Raw genomic sequence first — 25,380 nt, 5'->3', positions numbered from 1 at the left:
AAGAGATAATGTGGACTGGGAAGAAATCTGAAATAAACAATGGAAAAAGGAAAAGCGAATGTAGGAACTCAGAGAGGAAATGAAAATAGATAATAACAAGCAGGATGTATTAAAATGTAATTACAAAAGAAATGTAATGCTATGCAAGGAGGAAAATGCCAACAATTGACATTTATTTCCTGATCTGAGATTCCATTCTTCTTGTCAAGTGAAGCCAACAAAAAACTCTGACAAGAAACTACAAGAAAGAAATTAATGCTGACAGTACAGCTAATACAGAAAAATTAAGAATATATATTTAATTTTATGTTAACTTATATTTTAACAGATAAGCACCAATCTGTACTGTACTACATTGTAATGTAAAGGGGATGAGTAAAGATGTAATGAGATTTTGTAAAACTTTTTCAGGTGCTACCAATATAAGTGTGCAGCTAATATGGATAGTGCACAGATGTAACCTTTAGCACAGAAGTTTGCAGAAATGGGCACACAGAATAGCAGCAGCAACTCTAGAGATGGCAGTGTACATATTCAGCAATAGTAATGAAACTCTGCAGGGACTGGTCCCAGCACTTGTTCGAGCAACTGTCTCTGTAATGTCAGAGTCCTCAACCCAGACATAAGGAGGATGTAGCTGTCCATGTCCTAGTCTGCTTGGCTATCTGCAGCTGTCTGCTGAGGCTGGGGCAGCAGGAGATAGGTTCCTTGCCTGCAGGAATTGGGTAGGGGTGGAAAGTTTCTGTCACCAAGTGAAAGAGTTGCAGAAGAAGGTCTTTCCAGCATCAGAGACCACCAGAAAGAGATAACCGAATCTTCTGCAAGATCCTGCAACTTCAAGAGTCCAAAACCATAGCTATACCAAAGGAAGGAAAAACAAAGTCAGTGCCTGTCAAAGTGGGAAGTGGAGACTTCTGCAAAGGCTGGAAGTTTGTGGCTTCTGGCACTAAGATGAAGTCTTCTGATAAACCTGCGGATATGCAACTATTAAAGAGGGTTAGTATCCTGTTAACAGGTGAAAGGCTGGGATCTGTCTAAAATGAAGCATCTGAGCTGACTTAGCCTGAGCCCTGAGGTAGCAACCAAGAAGAAGTGATAAGTGACACTGGTGGGTGACCAGATGGAGGGAACAAAGGCCTCCATCTGCTGTTTAGGGAGGTTTGTTGATTACTTGAAGATCAGATCTGGTATGTTGTGGAAAGACTGCTGAGTTTTCAATGGTCCTCAGACTATTAAACCCTGATGCTCTTCCATGTGGACACCAGTTATATTGTCAGGAGAGACCTGAAAAGCATCATTCATGGCTACATTTCTCTGTGGGTGATACATAAGGGCCAAGTAGCCTGCATGTTTTTCTCCTGAATCCTGCCAGTGAGAGAAGAGGCCCCAAGGAGGAATAGAGGGATCCTGTTTATTAATAGCTGTCTGTGCAGATGGTGTCAGGTGGAACTGTTGTATTTGTGATCCTTGTGCCTCTTTGAGGATCAAGGACTGCTTGGAAGAGATGAAATCTACCTGAATACGAGGGGAAAACAAACAAACAAACAAACAAACAAACAACAAAAAAAAAACCTTTGTCAACAAGCTCTCCAATGTGATTAGGAGGGTTTTAAATTGGTAATGACAATAGAGGAAGAAGATAAAAAACACTGAACTGAGGAAGTGTAGTAGGACCAGATTGGCAAGTAAAGTGCTTGGGGTCATATGAACAAAAGGGATATCATAATCAGCAGGACAGGGCTGAAGTGGGTTCATAACAAAAGTATTCATCATGGCTAGGAGATTAACCTCAAGATTTGCTGTGGAGGTAAAATCTGGGGGCATCATTTGACAGAGCTATACCTTGACAGAAACAGACAGCAAAGATTCAGTTAAATTCTGTGTAAATAAACTCATCTCCACTGAGGTCCTTGACAAGTTGCAAAACAGGCAGTCACTACTGGTGTACAATAGGGCCAATATAGTTTAACATCTTTATTAATGACCTGGACAAAGGAACAGAATGCACTGTCAGCAAGCCTATAACTGGCAGGGGGATTGGAACTAGATGATCTTTAAGGTCCGTTCCAACCCAAAACCATTCTATGATTCCATTCTACAAATGATACAGAACTGAGAAAAGTTGTTGATATGCCAGATGGCTTAGAGGGAAATCAAAAGGCTGGAGAAACTGGGACTGGAAAAACAAACAAAAAAATTTCAGCAAAAGGGAATGCAAAATTGTATCCCTAGAAAGGAGTAATTCCAGGCACTAGAACAGGCAGTGGCCAAACTGAAGGAAAGCAGCTTTGCAGGAAAAGACCTGAGCATTCTGTTGCACCACAGATTGACCATAAGTCAACAATGTGCCCCTGTGTCAAAGAAGGCCCCTTGGCCTAAGCTTCCTTGGCTGCATTAGAAAAAAGCATCACATGAAAATCAAGGAGATGATCCTTCCCCTCTATTCAGTACTGATGAAGCCGCATCTAGAATGTAAGGTCAAGATCTGGGCTTCCCAGTACAAGACATGGAGCTACTAGAGTTAGGCCTGAAAAGGGATACAAAAATGACTAAAGGACTGCCCCATCTTGCATCAAAGAGGCTGAGAAAGGTGGAACGGTTTAGCCTAGAGAAGAGAAGGCTCAGAGGAATCTGACCTATGTGTGAAAATACCTGGTGGAGCAGGAGGAAGATAATGCAGCCAGATTTTCCTCAGTGGTTGGCAAGTTGGAAGAGCATGAGGCAATGCTCACAGACATACAAGAAATTGTTTTTATATGTAAGGAAAAAACTTTTTTACTGTAATGCTGATGGAACATTGGAGCAAATTGCCTCCCTGAGATGTGGTTGAACCACCTTTTTGTAGGAGAACCTAACTAGCCAAGCCCTGGGATACCTGCTTTAGGTCACCCTGCGCTGAGCAGATTGGACTAAATGACCTCCAGTTCTTCCAAACTCAGCTTTTCATTATATATATATATATATATATATATATATATATATATGAAGAATTAATTTATGGAGGCTCTGACTTTTGATTTACTTTTATATATATCATCTATATCATGTATCATATATATATATATATATGTATCAGAATACAGCTTTACTTCCTTGTAACTTTTTTTCCCCACTCTTTCTAGTTCCATCCTGACCTTTTATTTCTTACCTTAACAACTCTCTCAGTGCAAATCAACCCCCCCAAAACAAAACAAAACAAAACAAAAAAACAAACATACAATAACAAAAATGGAAGTAAAATATTTGATTTTGTGTGAAGATATTTAACTAATAAATAAAGATATTTAACAGATGTTACAAGCAGATGTAAAGTACCAATGTAAAATATATTAACAAAGTTTATTGACAATCAGACCACGGACTCATATTTATTAGACACATACTTACTTTCAGATTTTTTTTTCATGCTTCCAACAGTCAAAGATGACCTCTGAGCTTTGCTGTCACTACTGCAATCAGATTTCCAGCTCCTAAATGCTTTCTACAGTAGAAGGCTTTTGTTGATCTATCATTTTTTTAAACAAAAGTCACTTTCACTTTTCCACTTAATTTGCTCTCTAGTTCAGTCAAATATAATTCCCGAATCAATTGCTGTTCCTGATTTTTAGAAAAGAGCAAATATTTAAAAATATATATATATATTTAAAAAAAGAGCAAAAATTTATCTCCATTTTGAATGGAGATAAAAATATGAAAGGCCACCAACTTACTAAGTGACAGATCAACATGTTAGAGTTCCAGAGAGAAAAGAATGTTGTGAAAATATTTCATCTTCTGAGAATTACGTGTTGTAGACATATATTCACAGCACCATGGGGAAAAAAAAAAAAAAAAGAACTTCAAAATATCAGACTGCAGGTTGCTCTACCAAACTCAGAAAAAAATATGTCATTTATAATAGATGTTTGTCAGAAGGATCATAATTAAAATAAATAAATAATAAAAAATAATAATAAAAAATAGCACTTCAAGTCCACGATAATGTTAACGAGCTCAAAGTTTAGTTTTCTCCAGAATACCTACTTTAACATCATTATTAATTTATTTCCATGACTAATTTACTAATTTTCACAGTGGCAAAGTATAAACATTAGCTGGTAAACCAAAAATTCCCATACGTTTTGAAATCACCAGGGTGATAATTAAGAAATCTCAAAGATCAGTCTGTTTCTGAATTCAGGACAAAATATACATAATAGTTTAACTCAAGATTTATCTTTTTTTTTTTTTTTCACTTTAAATTTTAACAAAACAGCTATAAATATTTATACTAAGAGGACAACATTTTTACTCCATTTCTTTCTTAACTGAAATACATGCACAACCACGTTGTCCACGAAATGATTAATTAATATACATTTGAAAACAATGTTGATCTCTTCATTACAATGAGATGCTATGTTATAGCTTTGTTAATGTAATTATTAAAAAATGTATCTTCAAAACATTTCAGCTGTTCCAAAACTGAAGAATAACTAAGAATAAGTATATGATTATATACTAATAATGTAACAAGCTCTACAGTATGACTGTGATTTGCCACAAAGAATCTAATAAATTGCCACCTCAGTTCAAACATCTGCCACAGTAAGTGACAGTGATTACCAAAGAGGGGTATTAGGCATCTTAGCCAATAAAAACATTGAAGAATCTTGATATACTGCGATGAAGAATGTTTGAGATTTCATAATTATATTTTTAACATCTGGAAAAAATATGGATGTTTCTGAATCTTAATGTTGCCCTGAGTTTCTTGTTCTAAGACCCTGTTTTCAGTTAGTTTCATCATAACTTTGTCAGAATTTAACTATGATGCCCTCTGGTATCATGGATGGCATTAATATACACTGTTTGATGATTACTATTTTCTACCTAAAAGATTTTGTCTTTTCTGAGAATAATGTTGAATGTTTTGTTTTGTTTTGTTTTGTTTTTTTTTCTTGTTTACTCAGATATCATTATGCTACAGTTATTTTATTTTCTACACATGGTGAAGAAAGGGAGATAATATTTAAAAATGTGAGGAGTTTTTTTTTATTTTTTTTTTTTTCAAAAATAAATCTTTCCTTCCCCAAGGAAAAGAAAAAAGTCTGTTTGAGTCTAGTGGAAATATTTGATATGTATTTTTATATCATAGACACAATGTATACACAATCCTGATAAAAATGGGTCTATGAGAAATAGTCATTAAATCAAGAGGTTCTGTTTGATTAGCTTGCGGCCAGCACATCCTTAGGCAAGCTGTGCTCTGCCTCATGTCAGGTTTTTTTTGTCAATAAGATTTCCATTTTCTTGGTCCAGATTTGAGCCCAAGAGCTAAGAAATTTAATTTACTGTGAATGATATTATAACTTGATTTTTTTATTATTATTTCTATTACTATTGACATTTTATTGCTAGTAAAAGAAGATAGGCTTCATATTGACATATTATTCAATGAAGGGTCTCAGGACCTGCCAATACACATTTTGGCCAATGTAGAGTTTATTTTGCTGTAACAGCTATCAAACACTGAAGTGTGTATTTCCTGATTTGCTTCAACTTAAACTCTGTGACTGTCACATAGGATAAAAGTCTGGCCAGCCATAATGGTCATAGTGTAACAAGTTATATCCTTGTGTAAAAAAATAATCTGAGTAAACTCTGAGAATGAGGATGAAGGAACCTTATCTCCATCAAGCTCCTTTTAGTGTAGACTTGGGACAGTAGTAACGCACAGAAGTTACATTGCCTTTCTGCTTGAAGAAACTGACACCATCAGCATTATGACCCAAAAGTACCCCAGAAGGGTGTACATTTAGGGTGACCTAAATGAAGAAGTTGGTATGAGTTTTCTCATATATGAATTTTAAATGTATTATTTATATGACTTTTCTGTAATAATTGGGAGTAAATGTTATTGTAACTGGAGAAATAATAACACATTTTTAGATTGTTAAATCCTTAATTAAGGTAACAATAAAGCCTTTATTCCATAGAAATGGTGTTTTCTGTTTTGGTCATAGCAATATTTTGAATTTAACAGGAACAATGATCCTGGGAGGGAAAAAAAAAAAATTAAAAAAAGAGGAAAAAATAAAAAGCAAAACAAGTGGAAAGGAAATTCCCCAAAAGAAAATAAAAAATAAAATATATGAAATATATAAAATGTAATAAAAATATAAGTATAAATATAAAATAAAAATATAGATTATAGATTATAGATTATAGATTATAAATTATAAAATTTAAAATATAAAATAATATAAAATATAAAAATTAAAAAATATAAAAAAAAGGAAAACTTTCTATTGAAGTTATTTTGTTGCAGCAATTTAGAGATTCCATTAAATTTGGAGTTGCTTGTGTAGATTGTTGCTTATGTATTATGTTTATGTATTATGCTTATGTGTTTTTGGGTGACAAATCACTTTACTGTCCTGAATAGCAACGTGAATTTTCCTTAAATTCTGTAATTCTGTATTTTTATTTATTTATTTATTTATTTTTTATATGAGACAGGGAAAGACAAGTATCAGAATTGAAGATAGTAGGACTATCTTGGAAATATTGTATGGAAATATATATAGAAATATTTTCGTCCTCTTATAAATAAAAACCCAATCTGCCTCTCTGTTATAATACAAGTCAAATCTGATCAAAAAGCTTACCATGCATGTGTGAAGTTATTATGGATAAATCTTGAGCTCTGTGGTGTTTGCAGAGAGTGTCTTTTTCAACTTGAGAGTTCATTTTGCGGTATTCACTTTATGGTTTATGAACTGTCTGTAAATCTCTTTCAGGTATTCCCTAAGAGAGTACTGGGTAGGTAATGAATATGTTAATTTGCTGAATTGTTATGAATAATTTGTTAATACCAGATAAAACTAAAAGATACCCTTGGCTACCTTAACTTCCATGTCTGGATATTTGTTCAGTTATTCCTTAGTCTAGTTTCTTACAGGATCAAAACACAGAAGTGCCTAATTCTGAGGTTTGCTCAAAACCCAATAAAATTTATCAACATGAAATTGTCTCAAAGCACTGATGATTTTAATTCAAATAGGTGGTCAAAAGGTGGTTCATTGCCTCCCATCCCATCCTTTTCTTAAAATATTGTAAGTTGATGCAATGAAGAAAGTCTCAGTATAACCTTCTGCATAAGAGGACTCAGGAACAGAACCCCCATATTTCAGGAGAGTGCAAAACCTACCAAAGTTCAGGTAAACTGGAGAACTATGTGCTTTTGTGTTGAAATATTGACATCCAAAAATCAGAGTTGCAAGACAAGTAGTAATTTGCAGTGCAGGATTAAAAAGGGGTAGACTTCTATTGTGTTCTCTTTACAAAGAGCTCAGAGCTATTATTATTATTATTATTATTATTATTATTATTATTATTATTATTTTAGCGTAAATTGATTTATCTGTTCAAGACTTCAGTATTCCTGGTATACAGCTTCCTCAGGATAATTTTTTATTCCACTCCTCATTTTTACTTCACCCATTGTATAACCCAGTCATTAAGGCCTGCTAATCCTGCTAATTACACTGTGGATTTCCTCAAGATAAAAACAGAACTTAATCTCAAGTTTCCTGTTCCTTGGTAAATGTGATTAGCACTGCATTATACTGCAAGGAGTGGATGATACCACGCTTCCTTGTCTATGCATACTGTTAAAATAGTAAATTCTGCTCAGATAGATACTTGAATTTAAGAGAAGACTGTGCAGGATCATGAGTGAATCTACATTGCAAGTACATCTACAGTGGGCTGCAGCTCAGCATAAGGTTTGGTCAGGACTCAGATATATAGCAATAAGAGTTTATCTACATAATAAGCATCTCAGCATATCCCTGCTATTTATCATAAAAGTCAAGAATGAATGGAGACTCAAAACTTTTAGGAGCAGCAGTGAAATTTGAAAAGGGAAACGCTACACAGTCCACTAAGTGTTTTGAGTAGGTAGTCACTGTCTATAAAAAGAACTTAAACATACAGAACTTAACTCAACTACAACACTTAAGTGTCTAGTGTACATATATATACATAAATATATATATAAACATGAGGTTAAAATGATTTAGGGTGGAAAATGAATGATTTAGGTTGGAAAAGAACTATAAGATCATCAAGTTAAATTGCTAACCTAGCATTGCCAAGTCTACCACTAAACCATGTACTAAACCAAGTACCACATCTACGCATCTTTTGAATACCTCTAGGGATAGTAACTCAACTACTTCCCTGGGCAGCTTGTTCCAATGCTTTACAGTAAAGAAATATTTCCTAATATCCAACTTAAACCTTTTCTGGTGCAACTGTAGGCCATTTCTTCTTGTCCTATATTGCTTTTGGCTTGTGAGAAGAGACCTACCCCCACCTGGTTAACACCTTGTTTAAGGTAGATTTGTAGAGAGTGATAAGGTCTCCCCTGAGCCACCTTTCCTCTAAGCTAAATAACCCCAGTTCCCTCAACCAATCTTCATAAGATTTCTTCTCTACTACCTTCACCAACTTTGTTGCTATTCTTTGGACATGCACCTCAATGTCCTTTTGTAGCAAGGGGCCCAAAACTGAACAGCGTATTAGAGGTGTGGCCTCACCAGAGCTGAGTACAGAGGGATGATCACATCCCTAGTCCTTCTGGCCACATTATTTTTAATACAAGCCAGGATGCTGTTGGCCTTCTTGGCCTCCTGAGCACACTGCTGGCTCGTATTCAGACAGCTGTTGACCAATGTCCCCAGGTCCCATTCTGCCAGTCAGAATTCCAGCCACTCTTCCCCCAGCCTGTAGCACAGCATGGGCTTCTTGTGCCCCAAGTCCAGGACCCAGCACTTGGCCTTGTTGAACTTCATACAGTTGTCCTCAGCCCATTGATCCAATCTATCCAGATTCCTCTTCAGAGCCCTCCTACCCTCAAGCAGATAAACACTCATGCCTAACTTGGTGTCATTTTCAAACTTACTGTGGGTGCACTTGATCCCCCATCCAGATCATTGACAAAGATACTGAAGAGAAGTGGCCCCAATACTGAGCCCTGGAGGACACCAGTCATGACTTGTCTTTGTCTGGATTTAGCTCCATTCACCACATCCAGACAATTTTTTTACCTACGAAAAAGTATACCTGTCCAAGCTATGTGCATTCAGTTCCTCCAGAAGAATGCTGTGGAAAATGGTATCAAAAACTTTACTGAAAGCTAGTTGGACAACATCCACAGACTTTCCCTCATCCACTAAGCACATCACCTTGTCATAGAAAGAGATCAGGTTAGTTAAGCAAGACCTGCTTTTCATAAACCCATTATGATTGGGCTTGATCAACTGGTTGTCCTGTAGGTGTCACATGATGGCACTCAGTATAATCAGCTCCATGAGCTTCCCCAGCACTGAAATCGAACTGACAGGCCTATAGTTTCCTGGGTCCTTCTTATGGTCCTTCTACTAGATGGGTGTCACATTTGCTAGATGTCAGTTGACTGAGGTCTCCCCTGATAGCCAGGACAGCTGATGAATGATAGCAGCTTGTTGAGCACTTCTACCAGCTCACAGTACCTGAGGAGAGATCCCACTTGATACCATTACATATAAGTGGTACAGCAGGTCACTAATCATTTCCTTTCGTATTATGGAGGCTTCATTACGCTTGTCTTCCAGTTCAGTGGGCTGGGTACCCAGAGAGGAGCTGGTCTTACTACTAAATACTACTTCGGGAAATAAGGCACTAAGTACTTCATCCTTTTCCTCATCCTTTTTCACTGTGTTTCCCCACACATTCAACAAAGGATGGAGAGTCTCCTTAGTCCTCCTTTTCATGTTAATGAATTTATAAAAACATTTTTAATTTTCTTTAATGACAGTAGACATATTGAGCTCCATTTGGGCTTTGGCCCTTCTAATTTTCTCCCTGCACAGCCTCATGCCATCTTTGTAGTCCTCCTGAGTGGCCAGCTCCTTTCAAAGGTTTTACACTCTCTTTTGTTTCTCAAGCTCTAGTCAGACCTCATTGTTCAGCCAGACTGTTTTTCTTCCCCTCTGGCTCATCTTTCAGCTTCTGAGAACGGCCTGCTGCTGTGCCTTTAGGATTTCCTTCTTGACGAGTGTCTGGCCTTCCTGGACTCCTTTGCCCTTCAGGACTGCCTCCCAAGGGACTCCACCAACCAGTCTCCTAAACAGGCCAAAGTCTGCCCTCTGGAAGTCCAAAATGAAAATTCTTGCTAAACTCCCTCCTTACTTTTCCAAGAATTGAAAACTCCACTATTAATTCATGATTGCTATGCCCGAGACAGCCTCCACCCTCACATCACTCATAAGTCCTTCTCTGTTCAAAGGCAAAAGGTCCAGCAGGGCACATTCTTTAGTTATGTCACTCACCAGCTGTCAGGAAGTTATCTTCCACACACTCCATAAACCTCCTAGACTGTTTCCTTTTTGCTATATATTGTATTTCCAGCAAATATTTGGTAAATTGCAGTCCCCCATGAGAACAAGAGCTAGCTATTATGAGACTTCTCCCAGCAGCTTACAGAATATCTCATATGCCTCTTCATCCTGGGTAGGTGTCCTATAACATACTTCCACCATGGCATCTGCCTCACTGGAGTTCCCCTGATTCTTACCCATAAACACTCAACCTCATTGTCAGGATTATTAACCTTTAGACAATCAAAACACTCCCTTATATACAGGGATACCCCACTGTTTCTCCTTCCTAGCCTTTCACTTCTGAAGAGTTTATAGCCATCCACTGCAGTGTTCCAGTTGTGCCAGTCCATGTTTTTGTAATGTCAACTATGTCACAGTTTTCCTGCTTTGCAATGGCTTACAGCTTCTCCTGTTTGTTGTCCAAACTGTGTGCATTGGTGTAGATGCACTTCAGCTGGGCTAGAAAACCTGTCACCTTTTTTTTGGGGGGGGAGGTGGGAGAAGTCCTAATTCTTGTGTGGCCTTTCTCAGGCACTTCTGTCATTTCCAACTCATCAATATCCCTTGTGCCTTTGCTGTCACATGTTTCTCTATCTTCTACCTCTACTGCGATGGCAGACCAAGGGACCTTGCTAACACACCATCCCACAGACACCGGCATAATGCCCCCAGGCTTATCTCTAGGAAGCCCATTTTTATCCCTTTCCCTCTTCAAATCTAGTTTAAAGCCCTTCCAATGAGCCCTGCTAACTCCTGAACAAAGATCCCTTTCCTCCTTTGAGACAGATGAACCCTGTTTGTTGCCATCTGGCCTGGTGTAATGTAAAATGACCTATGACCAAAAATAAAAAAAAAGTTTTGCCAGTGACACCAGGCTCAAAGTCAGGTGTTGATCTGCTGGCTTCTCCTGTTTCTTCCCTCATAATTTCTAGCACCTGGAGGGATAGAGAAAAACACTACTTGTGCTCTTGATCCCTTAACCAGTTGTTCCATGTTGGCCCTGAAGTCTCTCTTGACTGCTCTCAGACTTCTTGTTGAAACTTCCTTGCTACCTACCTGAAAAATCAGTAATCAGTAATAACCTGAGGGCCACAGAAGGGAAGAAAACTTTCTTCACATCTCTAACTTGGTACCTAATGAGGCAGCAGACTTTCCTATGAAGTGGATCTGGTCTGCATATTAAGCTTTCTGTTTCTTTCAAAAAGGAGTCTCCTATAACAATGGCCTGCCTTTTTTTTTTTTCTTGATGGGAGCTGTTTTGAGGCAGGGTGTAGGCTGACTTTACCTTGGTGACATTAAAATGTCAATTATTTTTTCATCTCAAGATATAAGATTTTTATTTTTTATTTGTTTTTTTCATTTTCTCTTTTTTCTTTAAATCTTATGACCTCTGCAAGTTATCAATTTCCTAAAAGGGATATCTACTTTGGAAAACTTTTGTAGTAATTTTCTGATCCTGTCTATTTCCACCTATGCAATTTTTGAGTGCAGCATTGATTGCCATTGAACACTATAATTTTGATTAAAGGATTTCCAGCCTTTATGTAGCAAAGATCTGGGTAAGAGGAATAGGATGGAAAGATCATTTTATTTCACAACATTCAGAACATAGTTTCATACATACCTACCAATGCCAAGATATGTTTATTCAGGTGGTCTGTCCAATTTGCAGAATTGAGGACATTTACATCTGTGCACGTCTGTCCTTCTATTTATTTATTTATTTTTTAATTTATTTATTTTCAATGGTGCAATGGGCAGCAGACACCAAACAGGTGACAATGTACAGATTTTGAATATGCTTTTTGTACCTGAAAATGATCTGACAGTAATTAGTCTCTCCATCTTGACTCATTTTTATGAGCTATCACTGTCCTGTATCATTCAGTCTTGTGCGTCCTGAGAAGCTGCACATGGATATGTGCTGCAATCTGGATGACACACTAGAAAAGGTATCATAACACATTCTATTTTATAGTGTTTTTTACATTTTTGTGTGTGTGTGTGTGAGTTTTGTTTGTTTGTTTTTCTTTACAATTTTGGTGCTTCTACACATATAGTCTGCAACTCACAATCCATTCATAACAATCTTCACATTTCTAGTACAATTCCCAACATCTGGGGTCTGCGATACAGCTAGCTGCCCTTGTGGAATTCTAACCTAAAATATATTCAAAATGGGTCTCTGAATAAATTTTCATTTCCATATAAATATGTGCTTTTTCTGTCACAGCAGCAAGCAATAAGATTGAAATGAATATGTAGAGCAGTAGAAAATCTGCTGGTCTGGAATATAAGTTTTTGAAATCTGGAATATTTGAAGGATGCTCATGATATGGAATTAGTTCGTTTTCCTTAATGGAAGCAATAGTGAAAGTGCTGAAGGATAAACTCTTAGGAATAAACACAAGGAAAGTTAATGCTGACTAGTGAATTTAGGTTAGCTGATGAAATGTTAATATTTTTTTCTAAGTAGAAGTCAGATGGGTGTATGGTGTATGTAGATCAGAGAGAAAGAGTTCAATAAAGGAAGAATGAGTGAAAACTAATGCTGGCTTCACACAGTTTCAATTATTAAGTTATGTAATATGTTTGATTGAGACAGAGTTTATTTTCTGCATAGCAGACCCTGTGGGGCTATGTTTTGAATTTGTACCTAAAACAGTGTTGATAACACACCCATGTTTTAGCTATTGCTGAAAACTACTTTCACATCATTAAGCTTTTCTTTTTCTCCCACTCTGCACTCCCAGTGAGTATGCTGCAAGTGGACAAGAGGCTGAGAGGTGACACAGATGGAAGTTAAGCCCAACTGACCAAAGAGATATTTCATATAGTACAATGTCATACTCACCAATAAAACATGGAGTAAATGAAGAAGGGAGGAGGAGTTGGCTCCAGACATTCAGTGTATAAAGAAAGGCCTGCTTGTGGGAGTTGATTACTGTTTATTTTTGTTGTGTTGGTTTGTTTCTCTTTTATTCATCTATTAAGCAGTATTTATCTTGATACATAAGTTTTCTTGTCATCCCTCCTCTCCCCCCCCCCCTTTTTTTTTCTCTTTCTATTTTCTTCCCCCATCTTCATGAGGGGCAGTAGAGAGGGATGGAATGTCTTTGTGGGTGTTTGGATGCTGGCTGAGGTCAAGAAATCACACTCAGAGATACCTTTTTCCACTCCTTACCATTAATTTTCCTAATTTCCAATCAGTGCTAAAAAGAATAAAAAATTATTTGAATTAATTTTTCATTGCCCTACATTATTATTAGAATGGTCACATCTCTACTTCTTTTTATATACAAAAAAGCCAGCAGAACAATAGCCAGCTTGGAGTGTGGATTCACAAAGAAATAAAAGATTTTGTGTAAAGATTTTTATTTTATTTTTATTTTTCATTTTAATTTTGAAAAGGTAATAATTTATGAATAAAAAATGAACAGCAATATTAATAAGATGTGGTGTAGCACCTAATGCTACAACCAGCATACTTGTTAGACAGAATTTCACATTCCATCAGTCTCTCTTTCTTCTGCTCTGAAATAAAAGAAGCCAGAGGGAAATTTTAGATATGTAAAAAAAATAAAATAAAAAAAAAAATAAGGAAAACGGTACATGTAACACTCAGCAGCATTACGTTGTTACAAATATGAGGAGGTATTTGTTCACATGTCGTGTAACCATCATAGAGAGTTGTTAGCAGTGTATGATAGAGAGCTAGATGTAGTATTTATGAGATTGCAGATCCTTAGTATAAGTCATGCTTGTTAAATGACTTTTTTTTTTTTTTTTTTTTTTTTTCCTAAACAGAACAGGTATCAGATCAAATTTATAGGTGAAAATATTATAGTGGCTAGGTGAAAAAGTACCGGAATTGAAAACTGGAGCTTTCCCTTAAGAAAATAAATTGGTGTGTTAAAAAATTGAAGATTAATTTTTGAGAAAATTATTTACACTATCAAAGGGAAATTGTGTTGATTTCAGGAGACTTTGAAAATCTTCTTGAAAGTCTTCTTGTGGTTTTCACATGAAAATATTTTGTTTAGGCTCTGTAACTGTAGTCACAGAAAGATGTAACAACAGATATTAATAATTTCAGCCATATTAATAGAAAAAAGTTTATGTTTATTAAAGTTGATTCATACAATTTCAGGTTTGTTATTGTTTCTTAATGACTTGAATGGTTTGTTGTTGTTGTTTTCTTTGTTTTGTTTATTTGTTTCTCTGCTGGTTTATTTTTAATATTAGCAAGGATGGGATTCAACACCAGGTCTCAGATGCCCAAATACAAGGTGTAAAAGTAGGTGTCTATATATGAATCAGGTCTCTAAATTCCTATGATAGTCAATGCAAGTCTTCAAGTCATGTCATATTATCTCTTCTGCATAGATAACTCAGATCTCCAAATGAACCTAAATGGCACTAGACATATGTCTCTGGTAAAGAGCACTAGGGTCATTTTAATAATGGATAGAATTCCTCTGCTAAACACAGAGATCACAACACTTGATAAACCTTAGGCTGAACAATACACCCAGATGTACTGCATGGCAGATATAACACAAGATGTCTAAAGACCTGTATTATTCTGATAAAAACAAACAAAACTGACCCTCCACCTAAAATAAATAAGCAAATAAATAAACAAAAAGATTAAAAAATTGTCATCCAAGCAGAAAACTATAAAATGGCATTAGAAACCTAGAGTTAGCAGCAGAATCCTGCCCATTGGCCCTTATAATTAACAAAACTTTCTTTGTAACATATATAAAAAACATTGGGGTCATCTCATCAGATTTTAAGCACTGAATAATTAGTTGGCCTCTTTAATCTAATATAATTGTAAGCAGGGATAAAAATTGCAGAGGACAATCGATCTGATACTGCAATAAATTAGACAGGCAGAATGAATCACTCACTGAGCTAAATTCTGAAAAAGCCTAGTAATATAATCTAAAAATAGACCAATCTTTCCTTATAACTTCTAACATTCAATGAGAATGTCCCCTCATAGTGACTCACCTTTATCAAAATCAATGTGTAACTTCAGTATCTAAATTTAGAAGACTTTTAATCCTTATGGCCTTAGCTAAATAATACATTCACTACCACTTTCAGAAGCATAGTCCTTTTTTACCTAGCAAAATGTTCCTAATGTAAAGAGTGATCATTTTCTGTTTAGTTACAGCATTTATCAGGGAATAAATCAGGAATAAAACAGGTAATTTATCAGGGGAATAAGGAAATAGAAGCTATTAGGAGATTAATTTATGTTTTCAAATATTATAAATACTTTTGGCCAGAAGGAATACATAATTTAAAAGTTAATTCTGACATATTAACATAGAGACATTACATTCTGGAACTGCCAAAATGTTTTGTTTCAGAGCTATTCTGAATGAAATATTCCTCTGGTTTGTTTGTTTTAAAGCACATAATTAATTTAACAATAATGGCAACAACAACAAACAAATAAGACAATTATTTCAATTCCAAAAGTAACCAAAATATTTAATCTCCTCTACATTCTAGTTTCACTTTTTTTTTTTTTAATTTCATTTATATATATATATATATTAATTCCACTGTTCAGATATACACCCCTCATTAATATAATATATAACATAAAATATAATAAATATAAGTATAAATAATATACAAACATACATAATATATAAATATATAATATATAAATATATAATGTATAAATATATAGTATATAAATATATATATATTACTAATAAATACAATTATTTATTTATTTTACTTAAATCTACATAGCCATTCAATAAACTTCAGTTTGCTTGTCAATGTAAAGTAAGTGTACAGCAGATTTTTATGCTATCAGAAAAAAAGATATTTCCGTAACCTTTTCAATAGTTTAATAGGCAACAAGTTGTGGTAAAGAATTGAAAGGTTGGAAAAGATCTCCAAGATCAACCATAATTTATACCTACATAAGAATATCTTCATAGAAAGTGCGCTGTCTATTTTTTAGTCCTTGGAAGTATGAGTACTCCTTGGAAGACTGAGCATTTTATTGGGGTTAATCTATGGCCTACTCCTGGGGAGGTCCACAGGACTTACTAATAACACTCATAGACACTCATAGACAGCGGCATCGGGAATGGCTAAGAAATGCTGTGATTGTACTGAGAGGTTAGACAACTTTAAAATCCACTATAAGATTTAATATTCTTCAAACTACGCCAAGGCCTGAGAGGAATGTTTTGAATTTGCTTCTCAGGAAATATTAGGCTAGTGTTTAAGATCAGAATTCTTGTTTTTTTTTTTTTTTTTTTTTTTTTGGTTTTGTTTTGTTTTGTTTTGTTTTGTTTTGTTTTTTGGTTTGGTTTGGTTTGGTTTTTTAATTATGTGGATCTCTGTATGTCCTAATTTTGTCTGGGATAATTTTCTTCACAGCTGTTGCGAGGACATTTGTTGTCGACGGAAGGAAGACACAGACGCTCAATATGAGTGATCAGTGAACTTCGATTTATTGGATAGCTCAGTCGTCTTTTATCTAATTCAATATAATTAGCTCATACATATTGCAAAAGTTAAGCTCATGATTGGTTAGTGCATTTCTCTATTTTATCAGCTAGTTTCTCACTCCCATCAACCGAAATAACACAGTTAATACTTTCCCAAACCACCAACAGATACCGTGTCCTTGTGCCTGATTAGCTCCCAGATGTTACGTACTTTCTCAGACTCATATGAGCTGCGTTCGATACTTTTTTAGCTCGCGACCTCCTAGTTGCTCAACATTCACATGACCATTCCTCCACAATTCCCCCGTTTTTATTTTGGGCTACAAATGCCTTTTCAGTGAGTTGTTCAAGCTTCCTAGATAAGCAGTTAAAGACTACCCACGCAGCAATTATAATCAACATAATTATAAGCAAAAAGCGAAGTCCCTCTTTGATTAAGTAAAAAACCCATCCCCCCGCATTTCCAAAGACAGATTTAAGCCAATCATCAAACCAATTATTCTGTATCGTATTTTTTTGTGTATGATCCTTTAGCCATTTCAATTGATTGTAAATCGATTGACCATGATCAGAGAGATTAAAGCAACACATTCCTTCTACATCTTCACATCCATGTCCTTGAGCTAGTAACAAAAAATCAATTGCGGCTCTATTTTGTAATACAGCATGTCTTAGACTCTCCATGTCTTGTGACATTTCAGAAAGAACTTGTGTTGTTACATTTGATTGTTTAACAGCCCAACAAGCAAGCTTATTAATGTTAATCAAAGCGTGTGCAGTTCCCACACCAGGCACCAAAGAAGCAAAGAATCTTTCTGCTGGACCCCATAATTCTACACCATCATTACAGTCAGAACCCAAAGTTTTTAGTTCTCGTTTAATTCTTCTGCTCCTTGTCGAGTTCTGCCACGAGTGCAAATCTGAAGCAAAAAGTGTGAGTCGTCCTAGGTAACACGGACCTCCAAAAGCATTGGCTGGTATTCCTTGCCATGCACGGTCCCCACAGATTAAAAACACGCCAGGTGGCAAAGCTTTGGCCTGACTTTGAAGCCAGGTCAAATTGGTGTCACCTATTCCATACGCCCCAAGTGGTACACTAATGTTACCGGTGTTGTTCCATCCACAGTAATGTCCACTGGCCTCAAATCCAAGGGTCCTTGATGTTACGTTGGTCCAGTGCGTTTTATTTTGTTTCCCTTCATTGAGTACAAAGCATGTTTGTGTCCAGTTACTACTGCTATTCCCTACTACCACAGACCCCAGGAGATTCAGTTCTTGAGGGTCCCATGGCAGTGAGTTATTAAGAGCTTGCAGGGCAGCAACTACTCCATCCGAGACGTTTGCAGAAAGGGATCTACTGAGTAGAGCAATACTGGCAGAATATGGTGCTAACATTTCACTCGGTTCCTTTGGATCCCCTATTGGGACCCCAAACAAGCATGTTCTGAAAGGGTACATAACATAACACAACTATACAACTTAACCCTAATAACACTACAATTACTGTAAGCACTTAATGGTAACACAATTAATAGTAAGTAACACAACTTAATAGTAACACACTTAAACCTAATCACTCGATAGTGATCAAAGGCTGTTCTTGACAGTCCTTGAGGTGTCACAGCCCACGTCATTGTCAGAATAATTATCAGGAACCTCTTCCTGGTCGTCTTCGGCGTGTGCGGATTCTAAAGCTGTTTCAGTCCGCTTTGCAGTGATCCACTGGGTACCTGTTTCTGGCACCACTTCAAAATCTCTATAACATTTTTGCAAGTAACCCTTTAACCACATTTATCACAATACTACATGCAATGATGATTGACACCACAGCGAACAAAATCTTTAATCCCTCTTTGATTAATCCCAGTAACCATCTATGCATTGTTTCAAACAAATCAGTGAACCATTGATTGAAAGGATTGATACCATATTGACTCTTTCTCATGTGCTCTTTCAAGAAAGTAATGGATTTGTGAATTGACTCATTACGATCAAAAAGTTTTAAACAGTACGTTCCCTTAAGTTTCTCCAAGTGGCTACTTCACACAATGACCCCATACTTGTGAAACATGATTTTGCTCGACCAGTACTAATTTCCTATGATTTCAGCCTGTACTATGGCAATAAATGCGCTCTCACTAACACAGTACACAGCACACTCACACACGCAGAGCACACTTGCACATCCAGAGCACACTTGTACACCCAGAGGCCTCTTGCACATCTCACTCTCAATCATACCACAACCTCAATCATACCACAAGAATATAATTTAGAATGATAAGCAAACAATACGTGCGGCCAATATAATTTAGAATCATAACCAACCAAACAAGTATTGTCTCTCATTGTGTTCCTCATGAAGTGACTTGCAACACTTTGTTTTAAAACCTTACCCTTACACAAATACTTTCAACACAAAATACCTGGACATTTAAGAATAACACATACAATTATTAACACTCCAGTTAGTATCCCTTTTGCATTGCAAGGTAAACCTCTTATAAAAAGAATGCCAGAGAGAAGCAGCACAGCCGCTACTGCTTCCATGGTTATGTCAGACAGGCTGCAGGGTCCTGATGTCCATCCCTCTGCTCTGTGCCGACTCGCCACACAGTGAGGGTCGGCTGACATTCAATTCCGCGGAACTCCGAGCACAACGCTGCTCGTGGCGGTGACTGAGGGGGGGGGAGGCTCCCATTGCCCCGTAGCCCCCTGAGGCAGCGTTACCGTTCTCACTGAAGGCGGCAGTGGGCAATCCCCAACTCCAGCACTTCCCGGTAATCCCAGTTGCTCTGTAACGGCAGCAGCGACTCTCTGCTCAGCCTGAGGTGTAACTAAAGTGTTAGTGATTGTTCTCCAAGGGTTCAATGTTCAATAATTTTTTAGCAGCCTTATTTTCATTAATAACTTCATCAAACAATTTGTCCCCAAATTTACGCCACTCTGTTTGTTCAAATACTGTATCAGGATTGAAAAAACAACCCTGTGCTACTCCATATGCTAATAATCCTGGTAAATCCTTTTTGCAGTCTATAAGCTGCGTGCTCTGCTTTTCTAAAAAGCATTTGAGCAAATCATACGCCGCTTGTCTCTCCATACCTTTATATACGTCGGTACCGTTGCAGCCTTTAAAAAGACCTCGGCGGCGCTTTCTGGCGGGACCCTCTATAGGCTCATCCCGGGTGCGAGGACTCCCTTTCCGAGCTGCGGGTGCAGGGGTTCCAAGTTTTCATCCCTTTCACCTTTCAGACCTCGGGTGCGGGGATTCAGCAATTTTGCGTCCTTTTCACCTCCTGAGCTGTGTTGCACGACCGGTTCCCATATTCCGTCCAACCGTGGCTCGCAGGTTCAACTCCAGCGGAGTCCCTGTTCCCGTTCAGATTGGTCCCTGTTCGGGCGCCATTTGTTGCGAGGACATTTGTTGTCGACGGAAGGAAGACACAGATGCTCAATATGAGTGATCAGTGAACTTCGATTTATTGGATAGCTCAGTCGTCTTTTATCTAATTCAATATAATTAACTCATACATATTGCAAAAGTTAAGCTCATGATTGGTTAGTGCATTTCTCTATTTTATCAGCTAGTTTCTCACTCCCATCGACCGAAATAACACAGTTAATACTTTCCCAAACCACCAACAGATATCATGTCCATGTGCCTGATTAGCTCCCAGACGTTACGTACTTTCTCAGACTCATATAAGCTGCGTTCGATACGTTTTTAGCTTGTGACCTCCTAGTTGCTCAACATTCACATGACCTACTTCACTTAACCATTCCTCCACACACAGCAGCTGGTATATGTCATGTTTTAAATTTAGAATAAAAATAATATTGTTAATGAACTGTTGTTTTAGTTGTTGCAGAGAAGTCCTTACAGAGAAACAAGGACTTTTCAGCTTCTTGTGCTTCCCTGACAGCGAGAAGAATAGGGGTGTACAAGAAGCTGGGAGGGGACAGAGCAAGGACATCTGACCCAAACTGACCAAAGGAATATTCCATAACATATTATATAATGTGGTACAATAAAAACTGGGAGACTTGACCAGAGTGGAGAGCTGCTCCAGGATTGGCTGGGCATCACTTAGCAGGTGGAGAGCAATTGCATTGTGCATCACTTGTTTTAAATATATATATATATATATTCAATTATTATAATAATAAATACTATTTTGTCTTTTGTTTCTATGCTAAACCCTCTTTATCTGAACCCACAAGTTTTTTTTCCCCACCCCACACCTTCTAGTTTGTTCCTCCATCCCACTTGGGAGTAACAAAGTGCTGAGCAGGTACATTTATGCTGTGTTCATGCTTTTATTCATACAGTGTTTGTGGAAGAATGTAGGAGCCAGTCTCTGGACCCACATGTATATAAATAAGTAAATTTTGTTACCAAACTCCTTATTCACCTTGTCGAACATTTTCAGTAGTTCTGGTAATTTGTACTTAATTCTTACTTCAAACAATACCTTCTTAGATTTTATAGCATGCTGTTGATTTTTTATTTATTTATTTATTTAATTATTTATTTGTAATTTCAGGAGTTTTATTTGTCTTTAAAACATTTTTTTTTCCCCCCTGGGTACTGTATCTTATTGTTAACATGCAGAAGCTATTTGCTCCCAAAGTATTAAGGCAGAAATATCTGAATAGATCCACATTTCTAAATAAAACCGCAATGAGTTAGATGGTTTAATATAGTTTAATATGGCAATGGTTTAATAAAAGATCCCAGATCATCCTTTTTTATCTCTATTTCTTAACTGATAAGTATTTCCTTAGCTCTATTTTCAGTCATTATACACAGTTCCCTTCAAGACATTCTGGTTCCCAAAAAGTCTATAAAGACTACAATATAACAGATATGTCTCCTTCCATTCTGCATAATTCTCTATCTTCATCCCAGTACCCCTCGCAGCCTTGAAAACTACAGCATGTCCTCAGTCAGTGATTTGGAGTCTAAAACAAAAAACTGTACTTTCACATTTTAAAAACACCACTTCCATATAGCCCTCAAAATATTTCTAAACTTTTGGTATTTAATTAAACAATTTTCCCATCTGAAGCATCCCACATGGAACCCCAAGGAGATGAGGGTCACATATTGTGCCTTTTATATACACTTTTTTATGCCTTTTATATACTTCTCAGTGTGTGGGTATGCAAGCTGTTCTGTGCCATTTGGCCAGCAGCAGTAGGGACTGTTCTCATAGCTCTATGAAGGGACTCATATGTTCAGCGCCGTAGATGTCCACATGAGGTCTTTGACATAAAATGACAATTCTTGTTTTCTTCTCATTAGATTGGTGAAACAGCTGAGAAGCTTCTCAAGATGTCTGTTGAAGCCAAAATGTGCTCATGAATGTGCAATCACCCATAGCCTTCAAGAAAACATCGTATTTATAATCTAATACATGAAAAAAGAAGAAAGGATAGATTCTATGCAAAATAAAGTTCCCTCAACATACATTCTTTGAAGTATTAAAAGACTATGACTAAGAATGGTAGTTCTAGCAACTTCTTACTGTTTCTTACTAGAAGCAGTGGTGGTTAGTCACCTTTAAGAAAGACTGCACATGATTACTTGACACAAAATTGTAAGCACCAGACAAATAATTGAAAAAACAAACAAACAAACACATCTTTCTATAGAGTGGATTTCTGACTTAACAAAGCATGAAGGGAAAAAAAAATAATACATCTAGTTCAAGAGTTGTATACAATGTCCCCTGTCAAACAAGTGAGAAAGGTTTATTTATGCACATTTCTATTGTGTTTTCATGGGCAAGTCTCAGCAGGAGGGTATGGATGGGTGGCACTGCAGGACTGGCCTCTGTGAGAGGAGACTGGGGCTGCCCTATTCTGGATACAGCCAGTTCCAGTTGGCCCCAGCAGTCCCACAGGCTGAGTCCAGCACCTGAGATGATGGCACTTTCTTGATGACATTAAATTTCTTTCCTCTTGAGTATTTTTTATTTAATAGAAAGCAAAACATGCATGGCAGTGAGAAAATAACAGTGTGAGACAAAATCTTGTAAAAACCAAAGTTAGAGAAAGAGCAGATGTAGAAGGTGCTCCAGGTGCCAGAGCAGAGATTTCCCTGCAAGCTGTGGAGAGGACTGTTCACATTTCTGCCCACGCTGGGGCAGACAGATATTTCCTGAAGGGAACAGTAACTTCTGGAGAGGCCACAAAGGAGTAGTTTTTTCGTGAAGGCTTATCAGCTTGTCAAGGACTGCAGCCCATAGAAGGACCCAGTCTGGACCAGCGGACAGGAAGGAACATCAGAGGAACAACTATGGGCTTACCACAACCTCCATTTCCCATCCACCATTCTGTCTATGCCACTCAAGTAGTAGGAGAAGGTAGAGGAGTGTGGTGTTTTTACCGTGCTGGGCAGCTAAACCCCACAACCGCTCTCTCACTCCCCCTCCTTTAGATAAGGAGGGGGAGAAGTAAAGCAAAGAACAACTCACGGGTTGAGATAAGGATAATTTAATTAAAGGGAAATAATTATAATAACTAAATAAAGACTACCATGAACTAAACAATTTAACTAAGGGGAAATAAAAGGGAAAGGGGAAAAAGGGAGGAAAACAAACAAACAAAATAAATGAAAGCTATATGGAAGTGCAGAGGAAAGAAATTACTCTCTACTTCCCACAAATGAGCGATGATTGACCACGTCCTTGAAGCAAGGCCTCAACGCACACAGCCGGTGTTCGAGAGGAGGACTGACGTCTTCTCAACGAGAGCCCACCCCTCCCCTCTTCTTCCTGTTTCCACCTTTTATTGCTGAGTGTGACACCACATGGTATGGAATATCCCTTTGATTGGTTTAGGTCAGCTGCCCTAGTGATGTTTCTCTCCTCACTTTTTTGCCCACCCCCTAGGAGGGTTAGAGAAAGGCCCAATGCTGTGCCACTGCTGCTCAGCAGTAGACACAACACTGGTGTGATAACACTGCTGTTCCAGCTACAAGTACAGAGTACGGCACTGAATGGGCTGCTGCCGGGAAAGTTAACATTCCAGCCAGACCCAGTACAAGGAGCTAGAAAGGAAGGGGTGAAGTAGAGCCTGGGAAGAAAGGGGGAACAGAGGGAAGTTGTTTGTTGTTGTTATTTTTCCCCTGATTTTTATTTATTTTGCACTATCCATTCCTATTCTAATTGGCAGTAAATTAAATTATCTTTCTCCAGGTCTGTATACGTGGCTCAGCCCAACACAGAGTATAAAATGTATTCCTTTCTAACAAATGGATATGCCCAGCATCCTGAAAGTGAGCATATTATAGACACTGGTAATAAGAATCACATTTCTACTGTGATACAAGTGAATATTGCAATCGCTATATTGTGCTTGTGTAGTGATTTCAGTACATTGTTAGATTCTCCAATACTCTGCTAATTCAGAATTTTTGTGTACCATCAGTTATCTTTGAATACGTAAATTTGATATTAAACATTACACCCTCAAGGCATAAAAAAAAATCAGAGAGTATTGGTCTCTGACAAGTGTGAACCATGACATTTTCTTCATAAGTCTAGCTAATGCATTTAATTAAATTTTTCTGCCACATGCACAGACACACACATGTATATGAATTATCAAAGACAAGCACTGGTTGTCTAAAGTTCAACTTAATTACTCCTACACAAACATTTACAAGGTTTTATGTTGTTCTAAGACATTGTCAGAAAGCATTTACTCCAGAAGGAAAAAGTCTCTTCTAAAGTCCTTTGTCCTGTCTTCCCTCTTAATTTACTCTCAGTCACCTCGAATGGAGATAGGCTTTCTTCAGACAAGTTGAATGCATCTGTTAGCCAACACAGACTATAAATTTTACTTTAAATAGACATGCATTTTTCAGTCAGCGGTGTAGTTCTCTAGATTCCACTAGTGATACTGATCTTATAACCTTTGGTTAAAACAAGATCCTAGTCACTTGGGTAGCTTTATCACAGACATCTATGTTTATATGTCTGAATACAAAATTGAATCCTATTGCTGTATTAAAATATATAAATAAATAAATAAATAAATAAAAATGTTACCAGGTGCTGTGGTTAACCTGGCAAGTAGCTCAACTCCACACAGACATTCACTCATTCCACCACCACCCTCCCAAGTGTTATGGGGAAGAAAATTGAAGAAAGGGGTGAAAGAACTCATTAATCCTTCATTAGGATGGTTTAATAAAAAAAGTTTTATTATTCTGCATATACTATGGAAAACCTCTTTAGCCAGATACTGGATTATCTGTCCTGGTTCTGTCCTCACCCAGCTTGTGGTGCACCCCCAGACTCCTGGCTGATGGAGCACTATAAGAAGCTGAAAAATCCTTGACTTAGAGTAATCACTGCTCTGCAACAATTAAAACATCAGCCTGTTATCAACATTATTCTCTCCTAAATCCAAAACACTGTCACTTAATAACTGGACAACCAAGACTCACAACCATGCAGGGAATACAGGGA

This window comes from Aythya ferina (genome assembly GCF_964211825.1).
Source record: "Aythya ferina genome assembly, chromosome: 1".
In the NCBI taxonomy this organism is placed as follows: domain Eukaryota; kingdom Metazoa; phylum Chordata; class Aves; order Anseriformes; family Anatidae; genus Aythya; species Aythya ferina.
The sequence above is the reverse complement of the archived record's forward strand: the minus strand, read 5'-3'. Positions refer to the sequence as shown.